General features: G+C 40.9%; 1 protein-coding gene across 2 annotated transcripts in view; it reads right to left on the reverse strand.

Annotated features, from left to right (window-relative positions):
• The window catches only part of LOC133537268 (D(2)-like dopamine receptor), a 219,070-nt gene that overhangs the window by 110,928 nt on the left and 83,603 nt on the right, over positions 1 to 24,539 (reverse strand). The window contains exon 1 of one of the 2 annotated variants that reach the window (XM_061878245.1): positions 7,839 to 7,868. The exons of the other annotated variant lie outside the window; for it this stretch is intronic. The gene's annotated coding sequence lies outside the window, so the exon portion shown is untranslated. Of the gene's footprint in view, positions 1 to 7,838; positions 7,869 to 24,539 lie in introns of those variants that run through there. 2 annotated transcript variants of the gene reach the window in all.

Here is a 24,539-nt window from a genome sequence, read left to right on the forward strand (position 1 = left end):
TGTGCTAAAGTCCTGAAAATGTAGTCCGTGCCGATTAGCTTCTTCTCTTTCTCAATCTTCTCTATGGGACATTCATATTCCACTGTTGCCACCTTAAATATAATGTGGTGTAAAGTTATTGCTTATATCTGTCAGTAAACTCGCCATGAAAGTGCTAAAACATACCGGTGTAGTGACTTTACATTATTCACCCAAGGAATAATTCTAGTTTTGCTTACCGACCTCAAAGCTATTTTATTTGGTACACGGTGTGATGATAAGTGTGACCATTAGATTGAAGCTAAACATAAGAGATTTAGACTGCAATATGATAGCAATATGACACGAGTAAAAACCAAAATTGTATATCTTCCATTAAAAATATAGAACATTACACACGGCGCTCAAAAATACATCAAACTGTTTTAGTACGACCTTGGTAAGCTCTGAAGCCGCACCGCTATCGGCGGGGTTGTTGTTAGAGGCGGTTAAGGGTATTCATCTCTCACCATTACCATGACCTCTGCTTTTTGACCAGTTGACCCGTCCTGGATAGACTCCTTAAATAGCCCGACCTCACTTTCTACCCACAATCCTCCGCCTCACATCCGACCGCATTCACTTATTCCCCCGGTGACTCTCGGCACTGATCTATAAAAGCAGAAAGAAAGCATTATCCGACTATCCTGGACTTCCACACTTGTGACGAGACCTTCCGCAACACCCCCACCCGCCCCCAGGAGCCAGTTCTCCAGCCACGCAGATAAGAAACACAAGAGCAGATATTTGTCTTGTCCTCCACAACTCGTGATGCTCTGTGCGCTGTTCTGTTTCATCAGATAAAGCGGGAAACAGATCACACATTCCAAAAAGAAATAGAACGCGGTTGCGACACCTGACGCGGGGCGATAAATGACGATGTTCCAGCGCCCTGTTTGTTATCTTGTTGCCATGCAGGATGAGAACATGCCACATACCAAAGAAGACGCGGTTTGAGCTCAAAAAGCTTAAAAAAGGGTGTGATTGTTCTTAAGAGAGGAAGTTTTTTTTAACCTGTACCGTATTTTTCCGACCATAAGGCCGGATTATAAGGCGAACTGTCGATGAGCGGGTCTATTCAGGTGTCTTTTTCATACAAAAGGGGTCATATTATGATTTTTTTTCCCTAAATATGAAACACTGTGGAGAGGCAGAGCCGGCGAACGAGCAGCGGGGCAGGGCACGCTGTAGCCCGGCCCAAGATGGCGGCAAGGAGGAGGAGACAATAACCGAGCGGAGAGGCGAGGCATGCCGGGAGCGACGCTACAAGCGAGATCAGGTGTGTGGCTCGCACACCGGGAGACAATTAAAGTATCTCCTCTCAGCGTATAAAAGGGGAGAAGGAGGAGATAACGAGGCAGAAGGAGGTGGAGAGCCCGCAGCAGCGACTGAAGAGCAAGAGCGACAGAACGCAAGACTGAAGAGCGACACGTTTTCGTCGTCGCCGTCTTGCGTTCAGTCGCTGTTGCGGGTTCTCCACCTCCTTCTGCCTCGTTATCTCCTCCTTCTCCCCTTTTATACGCTGAGAGGAGATACGTTAATTGTCTCCCCGTGTGCGAGCCACGCACCTGATCTCGCTTGTAGCGTCGCTCCCGGCATGCCCCGCCTCTCCGCTCGGCCGTCGTCTCCTCCTCCTTGCCGCCATCTTGGGCCGGGCTCCAGCGTGTCCTGCCCCGCTGCTCGTTCGCCGGCTCCGCCTCTCTCCAAAAACACTTTCCTTGTTGTCTATATCAGTGTATTGCAACCACTGTGCCCACCTTCCATCCATCCATTTTCTACCGCTTATTCCCTTTTGGGGTCGCGGGGGGTGCTGGCGCCTATCTCAGCTTCAATCGGGCGGAAGGCAGGGTAAACCCTGGACAAGTCGCCACCTCATCGCAGGGCCTGTGGCCACATATTTGGGTAAAAAATATTTTTTTGCAAACTAGTAATTAAAGTCTGAAAATTAAGTGTTGTTGTTGAGTGTCGGTGCTGTCTAGAGCTGGGCAGAGTAACCGTGTAATTCTCTTCCATATCAGTAGGTGGCAGCGGGATGCAGGGTGCAGGTAAAAAGGTGTCTAATGCTTAAACCAAAAATAAACAAAAGGTCAGTGCCCCTAAGAAAAGGCATTGAAGCTTAAGGAAGGCTATGCAGCAGAAAACTAAAAATGAACTGGCTACAAAATAAAACAAAAAAACCGAATGCTGGACGACAGCAAAGAGTTACTGTGGAGCAAAGACAATGTACATCCCAACATGACATGAAAATCAACAATGTGCACACAAAGAAGGATAAAAACAACTGAAATATTCTTGATGGCTAAAACAAAGTAGGTGCGGGAAATATCACTCAAAGGAAGACATGAAACTGCTACAGGAAAATACCAAAAAAAGAGAAAAAGACACCAAAATAGGAGCGCAAGACAAGAAGTAAAACACTACACACAGGAAAACAGCAAAAAAGTCCAAATAAGTCAGGGTGTGATGTGACAGGTGGTGACAGTACACCTACTTTGAGACAAGAGCTATAGTCATGCATGCTTGCTTATGCTATAAAGTCACATCCAGCAACTGCGACGACGACTCTTTACTGTCACCTGAGTTTTGTTTTTTTGTGATTTCTGATTTTGGTGTGTCTCCGCATTTTTTTCACTGAAAGAAATATGCCTTGGCTCAAAAAAAGTTGAAAAACACTGCTCAACATAACATGTAACGGTGGTTCTTTGGTCAAAATGTTGCATAAATGATGTTTTACACATCATCTTCAAATAGCTTTCTGACAGTCGCTTGTGGATGCGCCGTTTTGAGGGCGGTCTTATTTACCTGGCTCACCTTCGACAGCATTTCCTCCCTGTCATTTTTGTTGTAGCGGTGTAGCGTGCAAGGACGGGAGTGGAAGAAGTGTCAAATGATAGAGCTGACTGTTTTAATGACATTCACACTTTACTTCAATCAATAACGGAGCAGCATTCGACCAGAACCCTCTAAAAACTACAGTTCCTTGGGTGAATAATGTAAACTGACCTACACCGGTATGTTTTAGTGCTGTCAAGGCGAGTTTACAGATGGACATAAGTAAGAACTTTACACTACTTTATATTAGAAATTACAACAGCGAAGGATGAATGTCCCATAACAAAAAGATAGTGGAAAAAGAAGAAGCTTATAGACGGACTAAAAGAAGGACACGCACACATTTTTAGGACTTATGCAGATCCAAAATACAAATCAGCAGGTACCAGAAGGTAGGAAAAGTTGCTTTTGCATAATATTGCGAAACAAAACGCTAGTTATTATGTCTGCAAATGGGCGCCATTTTGCGGTCCTTATATACGCACCATAGAAGTACTCGTATGTTTAATGCACCGACAATCCATCAAGTGGTGCGGCTTAATAGCTTATCAAAGTCATGAGTGCCGTGTGTAATGTTATCAATCCTCAATGGATCATTTGAAGTTTTGGTGTTGTTTACTGGCATCATACACTCTATTATCAATCCGCTCACCTGGTGCTAATGAGGGCAAGCCCAATAAAGGACCAGTGGACCCAAGGATCGGCGCTGGAACTTAATTCTCATATGGTGAACCGTAAGCGAAGATTTATGCTCTATTTTTGTTTCCTCTCCGTGGCTTGATGTGTTCTTTGTCTTCCCCCGTGTTTCAGCAGTTTTTCATGGTTTCCGTTGCCCAGAATTTGGACTGCCTCCCTCGTTCCTCGACGCCTCTCTCTTGCCCCTGATCCTGCCTGCCCCATGGACTTCCTCGTTCCTTCACTCTCGTCAACACTTGGGTAACACACACTTCGGCTAATCTACACACATAGTCACACGCATACACTCTTAAGTTATTTTGTCACACTCCATTATATAGTTCAGTAGTATTATTTATTATTAATATATATACATTGACTACATATATAATATATTTATGAACATTAGCGGTTTAGCTCGGTTGGTAGAGTGGCCGTGCCAGCAACTTGAGGGTTGCAGGTTCGATTCCCGCTTCCGCCATCCTAGTCACTGCCGTTGTGTCCTTTGGCAAGACACTTTACCCACCTGCTCCCAGTGCCACCCACCCTGGTTTGAATGTAACTTAGATATATTGGGTTTCACTATGTAAAGTGCTTTGAGTCACTAGAGAAAAGCGCTATATAAATATAATTCACTTCACGACTGCCAACAGGTGTCAGTCTGCCGTCATCTCCCCTTAGTAAACAGAACAGTGCATTCATTCAAATGAGCCTTGCCACCTTGTGCGCTCTGTTACACCAACCGTGTGGAAACTACGTCGCCGTATTTAAAAGTCCTCCATTTAAAAATGTATCAAAGTAACAGGATATAAATTGAAGCTTTTATATAATCAAATGAATGGATAAATATCGTCAGTGCCTCTGAAGCCAGCAGGGCGGCGCAATCCTGAAGTGATGTCACGTTGTTATATCATACAGCTACTGTGAAGCCGTTTCTTTTAATTCCTTGTGTGGAGAGGCGGAGCCGGCGAAGCAGCAGCGGGGCAGGGCACGCCCAAGATGGCGGCAAGGAGGCGGAGAATGCGAGCGAGCGGCGAGGCGGGGCGTGCCGGGAGCTACGCCGCAGGCGAGATCAGGTGCGTGGATCGCACACCTGGTCCCAATGTATAAAAGGGGAGAAGGAGGAGAGATGGCGGGAGAAGGAGTTGGAGAGCCCGAAGCACCTGCAGCGCATGAGCGATAGAGAGCAAGACTGAAGACAGACACGGAGGAGCGAGCGGTGGGAGCGACGACGGCGCAAAAGACTTTCTTTACTTGAAAAAATAAACAAGAGTCAAACCGGTGTCCTTCCTTGGTGCTCCATTGAACCCGCACAACAGCGAGGCACTGTCACACCTTATTATTAATGCTTTGTAGAGACGGTGTAATGAATTCAATGCACGTTGTGATGTCATTATTCTTGCCGAATGGACAATAAATTAGCGGAGAAATCTTACAAAGAGTTGATTTGAAAAATGAGCTGCTATTACAACGCTTAGAGTCCAACTATCAGTAATTGCCGTCCATCCATTACCTGAATGCTTGTTAATTTGTGTGAAAAGGGGAGAGGAAAACTGATAAATGCAGCTTGTTCCTCTCCTATTCCTGCAGTCTTCCTTCTTGATTAACCTTTGCAATAAACTGCAAGGTCAATCTTTTTAATTGATCCTGTTTAATCAACAGTTTAGCGCACCTCAATTAAATGAGAGAGACTTTATTTTCAGCTAAACATGAGTTTTTTATTTTATAGTTCCGTGTTTAAAGAACATCTGGGGATGTTTAATGCCTGTTTAAAACTGAATTACACATTTTAACAATCTATTGAGGGCTTTTAAATGGTATATGTATATATATATGTATATATATATTAGGGGTGGGCAAATTAATGCGTTAATTACGAGTTAACTCATCAATCTATTAACGCCGACAATTATTTTATCGCGCATTTGCATATGTTGTTTACATGCTTTTATTTTGTTAACGCCTTTTCTTATAAAGATGGCGTGGAGGGCTCTTGGTAAAGATGGAACATTTGGCAAAAATACCGGACAATTCTGCATATTTCCTGGCTGGCTTACAGCGTGGTCACTCCGGGATCACTTACGACCGCCAGACAATTCTGGATGTGGATAGATCGGGCCGTTTTGGACTGAATGAGGCGTGCTTGCTAGACCGGCTAGCTAGCATGGGAATACTTTGCCGGCTACATCCAGCGGCCTGTGAAGCAGCGGAGTATATGTATTGTCTGTCTATTTATGAATAATGCAGACCAGGAGTGTTGGCTGAGTTCTTAACGTTTACTTTCAGAGCGTGCATATCACAACATACAAGATGCCGTCATGGCGACACAACCTATACCGGGCTACCGCATGCTCCTCACTCCTGTTGCATGCTGGGTAGGGTAGTTCTTTTTTTCCCCTGGCTCATAACATCACAATATAGTACCATGTATATGATGCCTTCAGTTTATCAAAGCACCAAGCAAACAATCGGAAAATTCCCATCATATCAATTCCTAGATATGGTCATAATTATTTTAAGTGCAATACGCAGAATAAACACAACATTATTAATATTGCTACTACGGATAATTTGATCAAAAATTCCCTTAAACAGCCCATATATAGTTTTTTTAAACATAAGATCCCTGATAAAAAAAAATGTTCCTGCTGTTACCTCAGAAATTGCCTGTTCAGATGTTATGATTGTGGCTCAGAGATTTGTATGTAGATTATATTTATTTTCCATAACAAACAGGATAACTTAAATACCCTGGCAGTGGCAATAAGCTTAAATGTTTGTATTTACATTTTTGGAGTTGATTTTCATAAAATATGCTATTTAACTGCTACTGTTTAACAAGGACTGATTTAAATTGTGTTTGCACAACAAATGTTTTGGCGCTTTTGTTCATGTGGGAGAATAATCCAATAAAGGTGCACTACACACTACTTTTGAATTCATTATTGGGCTTTGTGTATACAATGCAGTTAATCGCGATTAATCAGAGAAAAAGTGCGATTAACTTTGATTCAATTTTTAATCGCTGTCCAACCCTAATATATATATATATATATATACATTTATATATATATATATATATATATATATATATATATATATATATATATATATATATATATATATATGTGTGTCTTGATTGGATTATCCAGAGAATAGTGATCGATACCGTGGTAGAACGCAATATGTAGGTGTGGAAAAAATCACAAGACTACTTCATCTCTACAGAACTGTTTCATGAGGGGTTCCCTCAATCATCAGGAGATTTATTTTATAGTTTATTTATATATTTATTTTAAATCTCCTGATGATTGAGGGAAACCCTCATGAAACAGTTCTGTAGAGATGAAGTAGTCTTGTGATTTTTCCCACACCTACATATACATATATATATATATATATATATATATATATATATATATATGCCATGAATTGCTTAACGTGGACCCCGTCTTAAATTGTTGAAAAACTTATTTGGGTGTACAATTTCATTCAATATATATATATATATATATATATATATATATATATATATATATATATATATGCATATATGCATAGGCTATGTCATCCCTTCAAGCCTGTTTTGCAGTTTTCTCTCCCCTGAAGAGCAGGGAAACATGCGAAACAGGCTTGTTTCATCCGACAACACAAGGACAACGATAACACCTTATAAAGGAAAGTTCTGTGGTCAGATGAAACAACAATCGAGCTGTTTGTCCACAACACCCAGCAATATGTTTGGAGGAGAAAAGGTGAGGCCTTTACTCCGAGGAACACCATACCTACCGTCAAGCATAGTGGTGGTAGCATTATGCTCTGGGCCTGTTTTTGCTACCGATGGAACTGGTGCTTTACAGAGAGTAAATGGGACAATGGAAAAAAGGATTCTTCAGGACAATCTAAAATCATCAGTTCGGGACAATGACCCCAAACACACGCCAATAGTAGTAAAGAAATGGCTAAATCAGGCTAGACTGAAGGTTTAAACGTGTGGACAATGCTGAAGAAACAAGTCCATGTCAGAAAACCAACACATTTAGCTGAACTGCACCAATTTTGTCAACAATTGTGGTCAACAATTCAAGCAGAAGCTTGTGGATGGGTACTAAAAGCGCCTTTTTGGCGTGAAACCTGCTAAGAACATGTAAGCTAATATTAACATTGCTGTATGTATTCTGTGACAGTTTGACCCCATACTGTCACTTTTTGACCTCTGGCTTCCTTTCAAACCGTGCACATTTGTTAAGAAGCTCAACATTGACACACGATAAACAGCATGCTCCACAAACAAGTTGCAACCTGTCACTCACCTTGGCTCTGAAGGTGTGGCTAAAAGAGTCAGGAAGGGGCTGAGGGCTTTATGTAGGTGAGCACACCTGCTTGGGCTAATTAGGCCTACTTTGGGCCAAACCATTATTGTCAGTAACTGGGTGTTGAAGAGGGACACTGGATATTTTAAAAGTTGTGTTGTCTAAGCCTGAATACACTGGGTACAAAAATGACTGCTTTACAAATACAAAAGTACAATGTGAATATTTTTTTTTTTAGACATGTGATTGTTATTTATGGTGTAAATGACAAAATAACTGATTTCTTAATTCCCCCTGTCAAATTGGTCCCAGCTAGTGGGCGGGGCTATGGGCTTTTTAAGTGGGGGAAATGCCAAGTTTCTGAGGTTTACAGTAGGTGGCGGTAATGCACACCAGAAGGTTGCTTGCCAACCGCCATAAAAACAAAAGAAGAAGAAGGAGAAGAAAAAGAAGAAGAAAAAGAAGAAGAAGAAGAAAAAGAAGAAGAAGAAGAAGAAGAAGAAGAAAAAGAAAAAGAAAAAGAAGAAGAAGAAGAAGAAGAAGAAGAAGAAAAAGAAGAAGGAGAAGAAGAAAAAGAAGAAAAAGAAGAAGGAGAAGAAGGAGAAGAAGAAAAAGAAGAAGAAGAAAAAGAAGAAGAAGAAGAAGAAGAAGAAGAAAAAGAAGAAGAAAAAGAAGAAGAAAAAGAAGAAGAAAAAGAAGAAGAAAAAGAAGAAGAAAAAGAAGAAGAAAAAGAAGAAGAAAAAGAAGAAGAAAAAGAAGAAGAAGAAGAAAAAGAAGAAGAAGAAAAAGAAGAAGAAGAAAAAGAAGAAAAATAAGAAAAAGAAGAAAAAGAAGAAGAAAAAGAAAAAAAATAATGTTTCTGAGGTTGTCTGTCCTGACCAAGAGTTTCGAGGTCCATACATCAAACCAACTACTGAGATTTTGGGTGTTTGGTCTTTCTGTTGTTGTTCACTTCTAGACACTTTTGGGGATTTTAAATAAATGTTTGTAAAACTGTTACCACTGCGTGCCTCGCCATGCTTGATTTAAAGTCCGCTTTGCAAAGGTTACATTACTTTCACCCGAGGCGGGGTGTGACATATACTTTTGACCCAGCAGATTTGCTCATATTTTCAGTAGACTCATAAAAAATTCATAACAGAACCAAACTTCATGTATGTTTTTTTTTTTGTGACCAATAAGTATGTGCTCCACTCACTCTATCACAAAGTTAGAGTTGTAGAAAGTATATATATATATTATATATATATATATATATATATATATTAGGGCTGCAAATCTTTGGGTGTCCCACGATTCGATTCAATATCGATTCTTGGGGTCGCCATTCGATAATATATAGATTTTTTTCGATTCAACGCGATTCTCGATTCAAAAACGATATTTTTCCGATTCAAAACGATTCTGTATTCATTCAATACATAGATTTCAGCAGGACCTACCCCAGTCTGCTGACATGCTAGCAGAGTAGTAGATTTAAAAAAAAAAAAAAGCTTTTATAATTGTAAAGGACAATGTTTTATCAACTGATTGCGATAATGTAAATTTGTTTTAACTATTAAACGAATCAAAAATATGACTTATTTTATCTTTGTGAAAACATTGGACACAGTGTGTTGTCAAGCTTATGAGATGCCATGCAAGTGTAAGCCACTGTTCTTTTTTTTTACTTTTTATAAATTCCTCCATCCATCCATCATCTTCCGCTTATCCGAGGTCGGGTCGCGGGGGCTACAGCCTAAGCATGCAAGCCTAGACTTCCCTCTCCCCAGCCACTTCGTCTAGCTCTTCCTGGGGGATCCCGAGGCGTTCCCAGGCCAGCCGGGAGACATAGTCTTCCCAACGTGTCCTGGGTCTTCCCCGTGGCCTCCTACCGGTTGGACGTGCCCTAAACACCTCCCTAGGGAGGCGTTCGTGTGGCATCCTGACCAGATGCCCGAACCACCTCATCTGGCTCCTCTCCATGTGGAGGAGCAGTGGCTTTACTTTGAGTTCCTCCCGGATGGCAGAGCTTCTCACCCTATCTCTAAGGGGGAGAAGGAAACTCATTTGGGCCGCTTGTACCCGTGATCTTGTCCTTTCGGTCATGACCCAAAGCTCATGACCATAGGTGAGGATGGGAACGTAGATCGACCGGTAAATTGAGAGCTTTGCCTTCCGGCTCAGCTCCTTCTTCCCCACAACGGATCGGTACAATGTCCGCATTACTGAAGACGCCGCACCGATCCGCCTGTCGATCTCACGATCCACTCTTCCCCCACTCGTGAACAAGACTCCTAGGTACTTGAACTCCTCCACTTGGGGCAGGGTCTCCTCCCCAACCCGGAGATGGCACTACACCCTTTTCCGGGCGGGAACCATGGACTCGGACTTGGAGGTGCTGATTCTCATTCCGGTCGCTTCACACTCGGCTGCGAACCGATCCAGTGAGAGCTGAAGATCCCAGATCCCCTCAACGCCTTGACTGCGCCTAGAAATTCTGTCCATAACAGTTATGAACAGAATCTGTGACAAAGGGCAGCCTTGGCGGAGTCCAACCCTCACTGGAAACGTGTCCGACTTACTGCCGGCAATGCGGACCAAGTTCTGACACTGATCATACAGGGAGCGGACCGCCACAATCAGACAGTCCGATACCCCATAGTCTTTGAGCACTTCCCACAGGACTTCCCGAGGGACACGGTCGAATGCCTTCTCCAAGTCCACAAAGCACATGTAGACTGGTTGGGCAAACTCCCATGCACCCTCAAGAACTGCCGAGAGTATAGAGCTGGTCCACAGTTCCACGACCAGGATGAAAACCACACTGTTCCTCCTGAATCCGAGGTCCGACTATCCGGCGTAGCCTCCTCTCCAGTACACCTGAATAAACCTTACCGGGAAGGCTGAGGAATGTGATTTTTATAAATGTCTAATGATAATGTCAATGAGGGATTTTTAATCACTGCTATGCTGAAATTATAACTAATATTGATACTGTTGTTGATAATATTCTTTTTTGTTTCACTACTTTTGGTTTGTTCTGTGTCGTGTTTGTGTCTTCTCTCAATTGCTCTGTTTATTGCAGTTCTGAGTGTAGCTGGGTCAGGTTTGGTTTTGGAATTGGATTGCATTGTTGTGGTATTACTATGTAGTGGTTTGTTGGATTGATTAAAAAAATAAATAAAATTAAATAAAATAAAAATCTATTTAAAAAAAAATGAGAATCAATTCTGAATCGCACAACGTGAGAATCGCAATTTGTATTCGAATCGATTTTCCCCCACACCCGTAATATATATAAATATATATATATATATATATATATATATATATATATATATATATATATATATATCTTGATTGGATTGTCCAGAGAATAGTGCTCGATACCGTGGTAGAGCACAATATGTATGTGTGGGGAAAAATGACAAGACTACTTCATCTCTACAGAACTGTTTCATGAGGGGTTCCCTCAATCATCAGGAGATGATCTAGAGAACCCCTCATGAAACAGTCTCACTATGATTTTAGATCCACTATGGACTGGACTCTCACTATTATGTTAGATCCATTATGGACTGGACTCCCACTATTATGTTAGATCCACTATGGACTGGACTCCCACTATTTTGTTAGATCCACTATGGACTGGACTATCACTATTATGTTGGATCCACTATGGACTGGACTCTCACTATTATGTTAGATCCATTATTGACTGGATTCCCACTATTATGTTAGATCCACTATGGACTGGACTCTCACTATGATGTTAGATCCACTATGGACTGGACTCTCACTATTATGTTTGATCCACTATGGACTGGACTCTCACTATAATGTTAGATCCACTATGGACTGGACTCCCACTATTATGTTAGATCCACTATGGACTGGACTGTCACTATTATGTTAGATCCACTATGGACTGGACCCTCACTATTATGTTAGATCCACTATGAACTGGAATCTCACTATTATTTTAGAACCACTATGGACTGGACTCTCACTATAATGTTAGATCCACTATGGACTGGACTCTCACTATTATGTTAGATCCACTATGAACTGGACTCCCACTATTATGTTAGATCCACTAGAGACTGGACTCTCACTATTATGTTGGATCCACTATGGACTGGACTCTCACTATAATGTTAGATCCACTATGGACTGGACTCTCACTATTATGTTAGATCCATTATGAACTGGACTCCCACTATTATGTTAGATCCACTATGGACTGGACTCTCACTATTATGTTTGATCCACTATGGACTGGACTCTCACTATAATGTTAGATCCACTATGGACTGGACTCCCACTATTATGTTAGATCCACTATGGACTGGACTGTCACTATTATGTTAGATCCACTATGGACTGGACCCTCACTATTATGTTAGATCCACTATGAACTGGAATCTCACTATTATTTTAGAACCACTATGGACTGGACTCTCACTATAATGTTAGATCCACTATGGACTGGACTCTCACTATTATGTTAGATCCACTATGAACTGGACTCCCACTATTATGTTAGATCCACTAGAGACTGGACTCTCACTATTATGTTGGATCCACTATGGACTGGACTCTCACTATAATGTTAGATCCACTATGGACTGGACTCTCACTATTATGTTAGATCCATTATGAACTGGACTCCCACTATTATGTTAGATCCACTATGGACTGGACTCTCACTATAATGTTAGATCCACTATGGACTGGACTCTCACTATTATGTTGGATCCACTATGACCTGGACTCTCACTATTATGTTAGATGCATTATGGACTGGACTGTTTCATGAGGGGTTCCCTCAATCATCAGGAGATTTCCTGATGATTGAGGGAACCCCTCATGAAACAGTTCTGTAGAGAAGAAGTAGTCTTGTCATTTTCCCCCACACATACATATATATATATATATATATATATATATATATATATATATATACATATATATATATATATATATATATATATATATATATATATATATATATACGGTAATTTGTTCTTTAGAAGGATCCTGCCAATTCTTCACGACACATAAAATGGATCTTGATTTCCAGTATCAGGCTATCCAGGATGATTGCAAGGCTACCGGCTGATATCACTTCGTCGATACAGCCCACGTGCTGATCCAACCCTGCGATAACCTCCCCCTCCTAATTAGTTTTCCATCCAGCACGGGTCAAAAACAATTGATGCCGGCAAATTGGATGAAATCCCTTCTTTTCCCACATCAAGGAGCACTCTTGGAGGGGAAGACTCCCAGCTATGTTGCCATGTTTCCCGGGGGCCAGGTGGGAGTTAAATAGAGGCGGCGATGACTTCAACGGGGGACTCAAAATAAACCTGCACACATTCTGAGTCGGGCAATTACTCCGTCACTATCCTGGCATGGCAATTATATGCCTCTTCCCGCCGCACTTATCATCACCAAAGATGTCCTCGTCACACCCGTGAAAAATGCAGTCACTTTGGCTGATAAGCCCTTTGAGATGGGGGAGGGGGGGGGGTATAATTAATAATAATAGGGTTGTCAATTAAGGGTTAGGATGATAATTAAGACACAATGTCGGATGTGTTTTTTTTGTTTTTTTTTAATAAATGGCAGCATCATCCCCAGCGATGGAATAGATGACTGTTTAAGAGCACAAAATGTGATAATTATACCTCAACATACCACGTCCAAAACCATTTTGATAACACTTTGGCACGATCGAGCGGTATAAAAGGGATTAATGGCCACGCTCGTCGCAGACACATGAGAGCCGTCCGTGGTGTTATCTTGCTGAATCGGCCGGGGCGCCCGTGGAGTGTTGCAAGCCCCTAAAAATCAATGCTCATGCTTGTATTGCAAATACAGTTTTTTTTTCCCCAGTATTTCCTTATCATAGCTCGGTTGGTAGAGCGGCCGTGCCAGCAACTTGAGGGTTGCAGGTTCGATTCCCGCTCCCGCCATCCTAGTCACTGCCGTTGTGTCCTTGGTCAAGACACTTTACCCACCTGCTCCCAGTGCCACCCACACTGGTTTGAATGTAACTTAGATATTGGGTTTCACTATGTAAAGCGCTTTGAGTCACTAGAGAAAAGCGCTATATAAATATAATTCACTTCACTTATTAAGTGGTCCAACCCAGGGGTCACCAACCTTTTTGAAACCAAGAGCTACTTCTTGGGTACTGATTAATGCGAAGGGCTCCCAGTTTGATACACACTTAAATAAATTGCCAAAAATAGCCGATTTGCTCAATTTACCTTTAATAAATAAATATATATATATTAAAAAAAAATGTGTATTTCTGTCAGTCATTATGTTGTAGATTTTTTTTCCTTCTACAGGACGTTTTTTTGTAGGGAATAAATTATGAAAAAAACACTTAAATAAATGGTTTTAAAAAATGGAAATAACATTTTGAAACACAGTTTATCTCTTTAGAATTAAAAAATTCAACTGTAAAAAATTAATAGAAAAATTAGCTAATTTGAATCATTTTGAAAAAATTTTAAAAAAGAATTTATGGAACATAAATGGCGGCATAGCTCGGTTGGTAGAGCGGCCGTGCCAGCAACTTGAGGGTTGCAGGTTCGATTCCCGCTCCCGCCATCCTAGTCACTGCCGTTGTGTCCTTGGGCAAGACACTTTACCCACCTGCTCCCAGTGCCACCCACACTGCTTTAAATGTAACTTAGATATTGGGTTTCACTATGTAAAGCGCTTTGAGTCACTAGAGAAAAGCGCTATATAAATATAATTCACTTAATAAGTGGTCTATACCAGGGGTCACCAACCTTTTTGAAAGCAAGAGCTACTTCTTGGGTACTGATTAATGCGAAGGGCTCCCAGTTTGATACACACTTAGATAAATTGCCAAAAATAGCCGATTTGCTCAATTGACCTTTAATAAATAAATCTTTATACATATAAAAATGTGTATTTCTGTCTGTCATTCTGTTGTAGATTTTTTTTCCTTCTACAGGACGTTTTTTGTAGGGAATAAATGATGAAAAAAACACTTAATTAAACGGTTTTAAAAAATGGAAATAACATTTTGAAACACTGTTTATCTCTTTAAAATTCAACTGTAAAAAATTTATAGAAAAATTAGCTAATTTGAATCATTTTGAAAAAATGTAAAAAAATAATTTATGGAACATAAATGGCGGTATAGCTCGGTTGATAGAGTGGCCGTGCCAGCAACTTGAGGGTTGCAGGTTCAATTCCCGCTCCCGCCATCCTAGTCACTGCCGTTGTGTCCTTGGGCAAGACACTTTACCCACCTGCTCCCAGTGCCACCCACACTGGTTTGAATGTAACTTAGATATTGGGTTTCACTATGTAAAGCGCTTTGAGTCACTAGAGAAAAGCGCTATATAAATATAATTCACTTCACTTATTAAGTGGTCCAACCCAGGGGTCACCAACCTTTTTTGAAAGCAAGAGCTAATTCTTGGGTACTGATTAATGCGAAGGGCTCCCAGTTTGATACACACTTAAATAAATTGCCAAAAATAGCCGATTTGCTCAATTTACCTTTAATAAATAAATATATATATATTAAAAAAAAATGTGTATTTCTGTCTGTCATTATGTTGTAGATTTTTTTTCCTTCTACAGGACGTTTTTTTGTAGGGAATAAATTATGAAAAAAACACTTAAATAAATGGTTTTAAAAAATGGAAATAACATTTTGAAACACAGTTTATCTCTTTAGAATTAAAAAATTCAACTGTAAAAAATTAATAGAAAAATTAGCTAATTTGAATCATTTTGAAAAAATTTTAAAAAAGAATTTATGGAACATAAATGGCGGCATAGCTCGGTTGGTAGAGTCACTGCCGTTGTGTCCTTGGGCAAGACACTTTACTCACCTGCTCCCAGTGTCACCCACACTGCTTTAAATGTAACTTAGATATTGGGTTTCACTATGTAAAGCGCTTTGAGTCACTAGAGAAAAGCGCTATATAAATATAATTCCCTTCACTTCACTTATTAAGTGGTCTAACCCAGGGGTCACCAACCTGTTTTGCAACCAAGAGCTACTTCTTGGGTACTGATTAATGCGAAGGGCTCCCAGTTTGATACACACTTAAATAAATTGCCAAAAATAGCCGATTTGCTCAATTTACCTTTAATAAATAAATATATATACTGTATATTAAAAAAAAATGTGTATTTCTGTCTGTCATTATGTTGTAGATTTTTTTTCCTTCTACAGGACGTTTTTTTGTAGGGAATAAATTATGAAAAAAACACTTAAATAAATGGTTTTAAAAAATGGAAATAACATTTTGAAACACAGTTTATCTCTTTAGAATTAAAAAATTCAACTGTAAAAAATTAATAGAAAAAATTAGCTAATTTGAATCATTTTGAAAAAATTCAAAAAAAGAATTTATGGAACATAAATGGCGGCATAGCTCGGTTGGTAGAGCGGCCGTGTCAGCAACTTGAGGGTTGCAGGTTCGATTCCCGCTCCCGCCATCCTAGTCACTGCCGTTGTGTCCTTGGGCAAGACACTTTACCCACCTGCTCCCAGTGCCACCCACACTGGTTTGAATGTAACTTAGATATTGGGTTTCACTATGTAAAGCGCTTTGAGTCACTAGAGAAAAGCGCTATATAAATATAATTCACTTCACTTATTAAGTGGTCTAACCCAGGGGTCACCAACCTTTTTTGAAACCAAGACCTACTTCTTGGGTACTGATTAATGTGAAGGGCTCCCAGTTTGATACACACTTAAATAAATTGCCAAAAATAGCCAATTTGCTCAATTTACCTTTAATAAATAAATCTTTATATATATAAAAATGGGTATTTCTGTCTGTCATTATGTTGTAGATTTTTTTTCCTTCTACAGGACGTTTTTTTGTAGGGAATAAATGATGAAAAAAACACTTAATTAAACGGTTTCAAAAAATGGAAATAACATTTTGAAACACAGTTTATCTCTTTAAAATTCAACTGTAAAAAATTAATAGAAAAACTACCTAATTTGAATCATTTTGAAAAAATTTAAAAAAAGAATTTATGGAACATAAATGGCGGTATAGCTCGGTTGGTAGAGTGGCCGTGCCAGCAACTTGAGGGTTGCAGGTTCAATTCCCGCTCCCGCCATCCTAGTAACTGCCGTTGTGTCCTTGGGCAAGACACTTTACCCACCTGCTCCCAGTGCCACCCACACTGGTTTGAATGTAACTTAGATATTGGGTTTCACTATGTAAAGCGCTTTGAGTCACTAGAGAAAAGCGCTATATAAATATAATTCACTTCACTTATTAAGTGGTCCAACCCAGGGGTCACCAACTTTTTTTGAAAGCAAGAGCTACTTCTTGGGTACTGATTAATGCGAAGGGCTCCCAGTTTGATACACACTTAAATAAATTGCCAAAAATAGCCAATTTGCGCAATTTACCTTTAATAAATAAATCTTTATATATATAAAAATGGGTATTTCTGTCTGGAATTCCGTCATATATTTTTTTTCCTTTTACAGAGCGTTTTTTGTAGGGAATAAATGATGAAAAAAACACTTAATTAAACAGTTTTAAAGATGAGAAAACATGGAAAAAATGGAAATACAATTTTGAAACATAGTTTATCTTCAATTTCGACTCTTTAAAATTCAAAATTCAACTGTAAAAAATTATTGGAAAAACTAGTTAATTCGAGTCCGGTGGCCATGGATGAAGTGTTGGCTGTCTAGTGTCGGAACTCGGTTGGGGACATTTCTCCGCTCGGGATGGTCTCCTGCTGGCCCCACTATGGACTGGACTCTCACTATTATGTTGGATCCACTATGAACTGGACTCCCACTATTTTGTTAGATCCACTATGGACTGGACTCCCACTATTATGTTAGATCCACTATGGACTGGACTCTCACTATTGTGTTGGATCCACTATGGACTGGACTCTCACTATTGTGTTGGATCCACTATGGACTGGACTCTCTTTGTTATGTTGGATCCACTATGGACTGGACTCTCACTATTATGTTAGATCCACTATGGACTGGACTCTCACTATTATGTTAGATCCACTATGGACTGGACTCTCACTTTTATGTTAGATCCACTATGGACTGGACTCTCACTATTATGTTAGATCCACTATGGACTGGACTCTCACTATTATGTTAGATCCACTATGGACTGTACTCCCACTATTATGTTAGATCCACTATGGACTGTACTGTCACTATTATGTTAGATCCACTATGGACTGGACTCTCAAGCTGTTATGTCAGATCCACTATGGACTAGTCTCTCACTATTATGTTAGATCCACTATGGACTGGACTCTCACTATAACGTTAGATCCACTATGGACTGGACTTTCACAATATTATGCTAGATCCACTATGGACTGGACTCTCACTATTATGTTAGATCCACTATGGACTAGACTCTCACTATTATGTTAGATCCACTATGGACTGGACTCCCACTATTATGTTGGATCCACTAGGGACTGGACTCTCACTATTATGTTAGATCCACTATGGACTGGACTCTCACTATTATGTTAGATCCACTATGGACTGGACACACACTATTATGTTAGATCCACTATGGACTGGACTCTCACTATTATGTTAGATCCACTATGGACTGGACTTTCACAATATTATGCTAGATCCACTATGGACTGGACTCTCACTATTATGTTAGATCCACTATGAACTGGAATCTCACTATTATGTTAGATCCACTATGGACTGGACTCTCACTATTATGTTAGATCCACTATGGACTGGACTCTCACTATTATGTTGGATCCACTATGGACTGGACTCTTACTATTATGTTAGATCCACTATGGACTGGACTCACACTATTATGTTAGATCCACTATGAACTGGAATCTCACTATTATGTTAGATCCACTATGGACTGGACTTTCACAATATTATGCTAGATCCACTATGGACTGGACTCTCACTGTAATGTTAGATCCACTATGAACTGGAATCTCACTATTATGTTAGATCCACTATGGACTGGACTCTCACTACTATGTTAGATCCACTATGGACTGGACTCTCACTATTATGTTAGATCCACTATGGACTGGACTCTCACTATTATGTTAGATCCACTATGGACTGGACTCTCACTATTATGTTAGATCCACTATGGACTGGATTGTCACTATTATGTTAGATCCACTATGGACTGGACTTTCGACATCCATTGCACCGGTCGCCCACATCTGCCGTCCTCTCCAAGGTTTCTCATCATCATCAGAATGGGTTGAGTTTTTCCTTGCCCTGTTGTGGGATCTGAACCGAGGATGCCGTCGTGGCTTGTGCAGCCCTTTGAGACACTTGTGATTGAGGGCTGTATAAATAAACATTGATTGAATATTTTTTTACATTTAGAAATAAATCACAAAATTACCCTTTTAATGCGCCTTTTGTGAGATCATCGTTAGTGCGCCTTATAATCCGGTGCGCCCTATGGTCCAGAAAACTGTCAATGGGCTGGTCCACTGCACTTTAGCATTAAGTGGCATCAGATTCAACCTTTGTGTCACGTAGGTTCACAGAGGTTAAGTAGCAGCAATGCAGCTCGCAGTTAAAAGATGATTTTAAATTCACGGGTAGGTAAACACAACCCAAAAAAAACACTCTCGTGCAGGAAAGTGCACGCAAAACATAACACGTACGCATCTACGGGCGCACAAAAGATTACGGGGAGAACTGAACTTGATCACACTTACGGTGAGGCGTGAAATGAGCGAACAGCGTGCAAGCAGCAGTCAATTCTCCAGCACTGGCTGATTACTAACACAAATCAGGTGGACATAACAGCCCTGCCAGCCAGGAGTCAAGTTGGTGCAGGAAATGCAAGCCAAAAACAGGAAGAGAAACCAAATTAAGTGCGCTGGACCGGAACTAAAGCATGAAACACAGGAAAAGAACAACAAAAGGCCTGATGTGATGCTTAATCCTGAATGGTTGTATTATTGTTGTGGATTTAACATGATGTGGACGCACATAAAGGCCTACTGAAATGAGATGTTCTTATTTAAACGGGGATAGCAGGTCCATTCTATGTGTCATACTTGATCATTTCGCCATATTGCCATATTTTTGCTAAAAGGATTTAGTAGAGAACATCCACGATAAAGTTCGCAACTTTTGGTCGCTAATAAAAAAGCCTTGCCTGTACCGGAAGTAGCAGACGATGTGCGCGTGACGTCACGGGTTGTGGAGCTCCTCACATCTGAACATTGTTTACAATCATGGCCACCTGCAGCGAGAGCGATTCGGACCGAGAAAGCGACGATTTCCCCTTTAATTTGAGCGAGGATGAAAGATTTGTGGATGAGGAAAGTGAGAGTGAAGGACTAGAGAAAAAAAATGTTATTAGACACATTTACTAGGATAATTCTGGAAAATCCTTTATCTGCTTATAGTTTTAAAGGCCTACTGAAATCAGATGTTCTTATTCAAACGGGGATAGCAGGTCCATTCTATGTGTCATACTTGATCATTTCGCGATATTGCCATATTTTTGCTGAAAGGATTTAGTAGAGAACATCCACGATAAAATTCGCAACTTTTGGTCGCTAATAAAAAAGCCTTGCCTGTACCGGAAGTAGCAGACGATGTGCGCGTGACGTCACGGGTTGTGGAGCTCCTCACATCTGAACATTGTTTACAATCATGGCCACCAGCAGCGAGAGCGATTCGGACCGAGAAAGCGACGATTTCCCCATTAATTTGAGCGAGGATGAAAAATTCATGGATGAGGAAAGTGAGAGTGAAGGACGAGAGAAAAAAAATGTTATTAGACACATTTACTAGGATAATTCTGGAAAATCCTTTATCTGCTTATTGTTTTAAAGGCCTACTGAAATCAGATTTTCTTATTCAAACGGGGATAGCAGGTCCATTCTATGTGTCATACTTGATAATTTTTGCGATATTGCCATATTTTTGCTGAAAGGGCTTAGTAGAGAACATCCACGATAAAGTTCGCAACTTTTGGTCGCTAATAAAAAAGCTTTGGCTGTACCGGAAGTAGCAGACGATGTGCGCGTGACATCACGGGTTGTGGAGCTCCTCACATCTGAACATTGTTTACAATCATGGCCACCAGCAGCGAGAGCGATTCGGACCGAGAAAGCGACGATTTCCCCATTAATTTGAGCGAGGATGAAAGATTCGTGGATGAGGAAAGTGAGAGTGAAGGACTAGAGAAAAAAAATGTTATTAGACACATTTACTAGGATAATTCAGGAAAATCCCTTCTCGGCTTATTGTGTTACTAGTGTTTTAGGGAGATTATATGGTCGTTTCTGAAAATCTGAGGGGTGTGGCCACGGGTGTGGTGACCGCCAGTGTCTCTGAGGGAAGCCACGTTTCCCGACAAGGCGAAGCGAAGGCAGCCTTATGGGCCAGGGTGAGTTTTTTTTTCTCCCCCCCTTGGGCAAGACACTTTACCCACCTGCTCCCAGTGCCACCCACACTGGTTTGAATGTAACTTAGATATTGGGTTTCACTATGTAAAGCGCTTTGAGTGAATAGAGAAAAAGCACTATATAAATATAATTCATTTCACTCCTCCACGGTGGAAGCATCCCACATTCGGGCGCGGCCGGTCGGAGGAGGCAAGAGAGTCCGCAGCTGCCTCTTTGACAGGTGCAAGAAGAACGACGCAAGCTCTTCGCTCATGTCTACGGTAAGAGCCGACTTATTACCACAGTTTTCTCACCGAAACCTGCCGGTTGACATTCGGTAGGAAACCATGTTCGCTTGACCGCTTTGTTCCATAGTAAAGCTTCACCGTCATCTTTCGGGAATGTAAACAAGGAAACACCGGCTGTGTTTGTGTTGCCAAAGGCAGCCGCAATACACCGCTTCCCACCTACAGCTTTCTTCTTTGACGTCTCTATTATTAATTGAACAAATTGCAAAAAAAATTCAGCAACACAGACGTCCAGAATACTGTGTAATTATGCGATTAAAGCAGACGACTTATAGCTGGGATCGGGGCTGGAACAAAATGTCCGCTACAATCCGTCACGTCACGCGCACGTGTCATCATACCGCGACGATTTTTATTTATTTAATAATTTTTTGTCATGAAAAAGGGAGTTTTTTTGGGTTGGTGCACTAATTGTAAGTGTATCTTGTGTTTTTTTATATTAAAAAAAAAAACAATTATAAAAAATAATTTTGCAGCCCGGTACCAATCGAGCCACAGCCTGGTACCGGTGGTTGGGGACCACTGATTTAAAGCAGTGGTCCCTAACTTTTTTGTAGCTGCGGATCGGTCAACGATTGATAATTTCTCCCACGGCCCGGCGAGTGGGGGAATTTTTTATTTTTTTTATTTGTTATTTTTGTCATGTAAAAGGGATGTTTTTGGGGTTGGTGCAATAATTGTAAGTGTATCTTAGTTTTTTTTTATGTTGATTTAATAAATACAATTTTTTTTTCTGCGTTCAAAGGACTCCGGCTTATTAGTGATTCCCAAAGCCCAAAAAAAGTCTGCGGGCTATAGAGCGTTTTCCGTTCGGGCTCCAGTACTCTGGAATGCCCTCCCGGTAACAGTTCGCGATGCTACCTCAGTAGAAGCATTTAAGTCTCACCTTAAAACTCATCTGTATACTCTAGCCTTTAAATAGACTCCCTTTTTAGACCAGTTGATCTGCCGTTTCTTTTCTTTTTCTTCTATGTCCCACTCTCCCTTGTGGAGTGGGTCCGGTCCGATCCGGTGGCCATGTACTGCTCGCCTGTGTATCGGCTGGGGACATCTCTGCGCTGCTGATCCGCCTCCGCTTGGGATGGTTTCCTGCTGGCTCCGCTGTGAATGGGACTCTCGCTGCTGTGTTGGATCCGCTTTGGACTGGACTCTCGCGACTGTGTTGGATCCATTATGGATTGAACTTTCACAGTATCATGTTAGACCCGCTCGACATCCATTGCTTTCCTCCTCTCCAAGGTTCTCATAGTCATCATTGTCACCGACGTCCCACTGGGTGTGAGTTTTTCCTTGCCCTTATGTGGGCCTACCGAGGATGTCGTAGTGGTTTGTGCAGCCCTTTGAGACACTAGTGATTTAGGGCTATATAAGTAAACATTGATTGATTGATTGAAATACAGTACCGGTGGTTGGGGACCACTGGTACCACGAACCATTTTAATGTAGGCCTTATTTTCAGGGACAGGCTTCCCACTTGTGAAAAATACAAGTCACCATAAGACTGAATTAGTGGGAATCCCTGGACTTGTTTCTTTGCCATGACATGCTGATGGAAATCAACCTTTGACTACAATCTGTCACATTTATATTTGATATGTTCAATAATGTGCATTGTATCATTTCACAAAGTTAGAACAAATAGCCACTTCCTATGAGGAGTTTTATTGTACATCATTGGTGTGTCCAGTGCACAGGTGTCCAACTCAAGTCCCTCGGGCCAAATCTGCCCCTCCACTGTCATGTTTTGTTTGGTTATGTCAAAGCTTGGACTATGGGGATTGTTTTTTCCGGAATGCAAAGGAAAGTTGGAGCGGGCAAGGCGTGAAGGTAAAGACATGTTTTATTTAACACTATAGCTACAAAAAAAAAAAAGAATGAAACAAAAGGCGCGCACAATGGCGGAGAACAAACTTGACTAATGAAACAAAACTTGCACAAAGGCAGAAACTATGAACAATAAACAAAAACGTACTTGGCGTGGAACTGTGAAACAAGCAGTGTGAACTAAGCATGACGCCGTAAACATGGCATGAAGCAGAGTGGAGGTAGCATGGCATGACGTGAGTAAAGGTAGAGTCGCCAAGCTGACTTCCTGGCAACTTTCGCTTTTAAATAATAGACGTGATTAGTGACAGGTGTGCGAGTGCAAAACGTGAGACAGGTGCGTGACGTGAGGAGAGGTGAAAACTAATGGGTAGTCATGGAAACAAAACCAAAAAGGAAGTGCAAAAACAGGAAACAATGGAGTCTTAAGCAAAAGAGAACAACACCAAACAAAACGTGATCACAAGACATGTTCTGTTGGTTTTTTGACTCTTTGTGCTCTCTTGTTTTGTCACCATGACAACCATTAGTTTAGCCTGTCATGTGTTCGGATTCATGCACCTGTCACTAAACATGTCCGTATTATTTAAGCTTGTAGTTGCCAGGCAGTCGGCCTGGCGTCTTACTTAACACTCCGGTTATGACTATACTCAATACTCAGATTTTGTAAGTTTTGTTTCATGTCCATAGTTTCTGACTTACATGGGCAGGAGGGAAACTGGACAGAATGATTAAACAGGCATGGCATGGCATGAAGGAAGTGTAGGTAAAGGTTTAAATAATGGACATGATTAGTGCAAACAGGTGTGAGACATGAGGACAGGGGCGTGACATGAGTTGCTATGGTAACAAAACAAACCAGGAAGTGCGAAAACAGGAACTGACTGCCCAAAAGACAAAACAAAACATGATCACAAGACATGTTCTGTTGGTTTTTTGACTCTTTGTGCTCTCTTGTTTTGTCACCATGACAACCATTAGTTTAGCCCGTCATGTGTTCGGATTCATGCACCTGTCACTAAACATGTCCATATTATTTAAGCTCGTAGTTGCCAGGCAGTCGGCCTGGCGTCTTACTTAACACTCCGGTTGTGACTATACTCAATACTCAGATTTTTTCTGTTCATGCCCTGCCATGTAAGTTTTGTTTCATGTC

This window comes from Nerophis ophidion, linkage group LG18 (genome assembly GCF_033978795.1).
Source record: "Nerophis ophidion isolate RoL-2023_Sa linkage group LG18, RoL_Noph_v1.0, whole genome shotgun sequence".
NCBI classification, from domain to species: domain Eukaryota; kingdom Metazoa; phylum Chordata; class Actinopteri; order Syngnathiformes; family Syngnathidae; genus Nerophis; species Nerophis ophidion.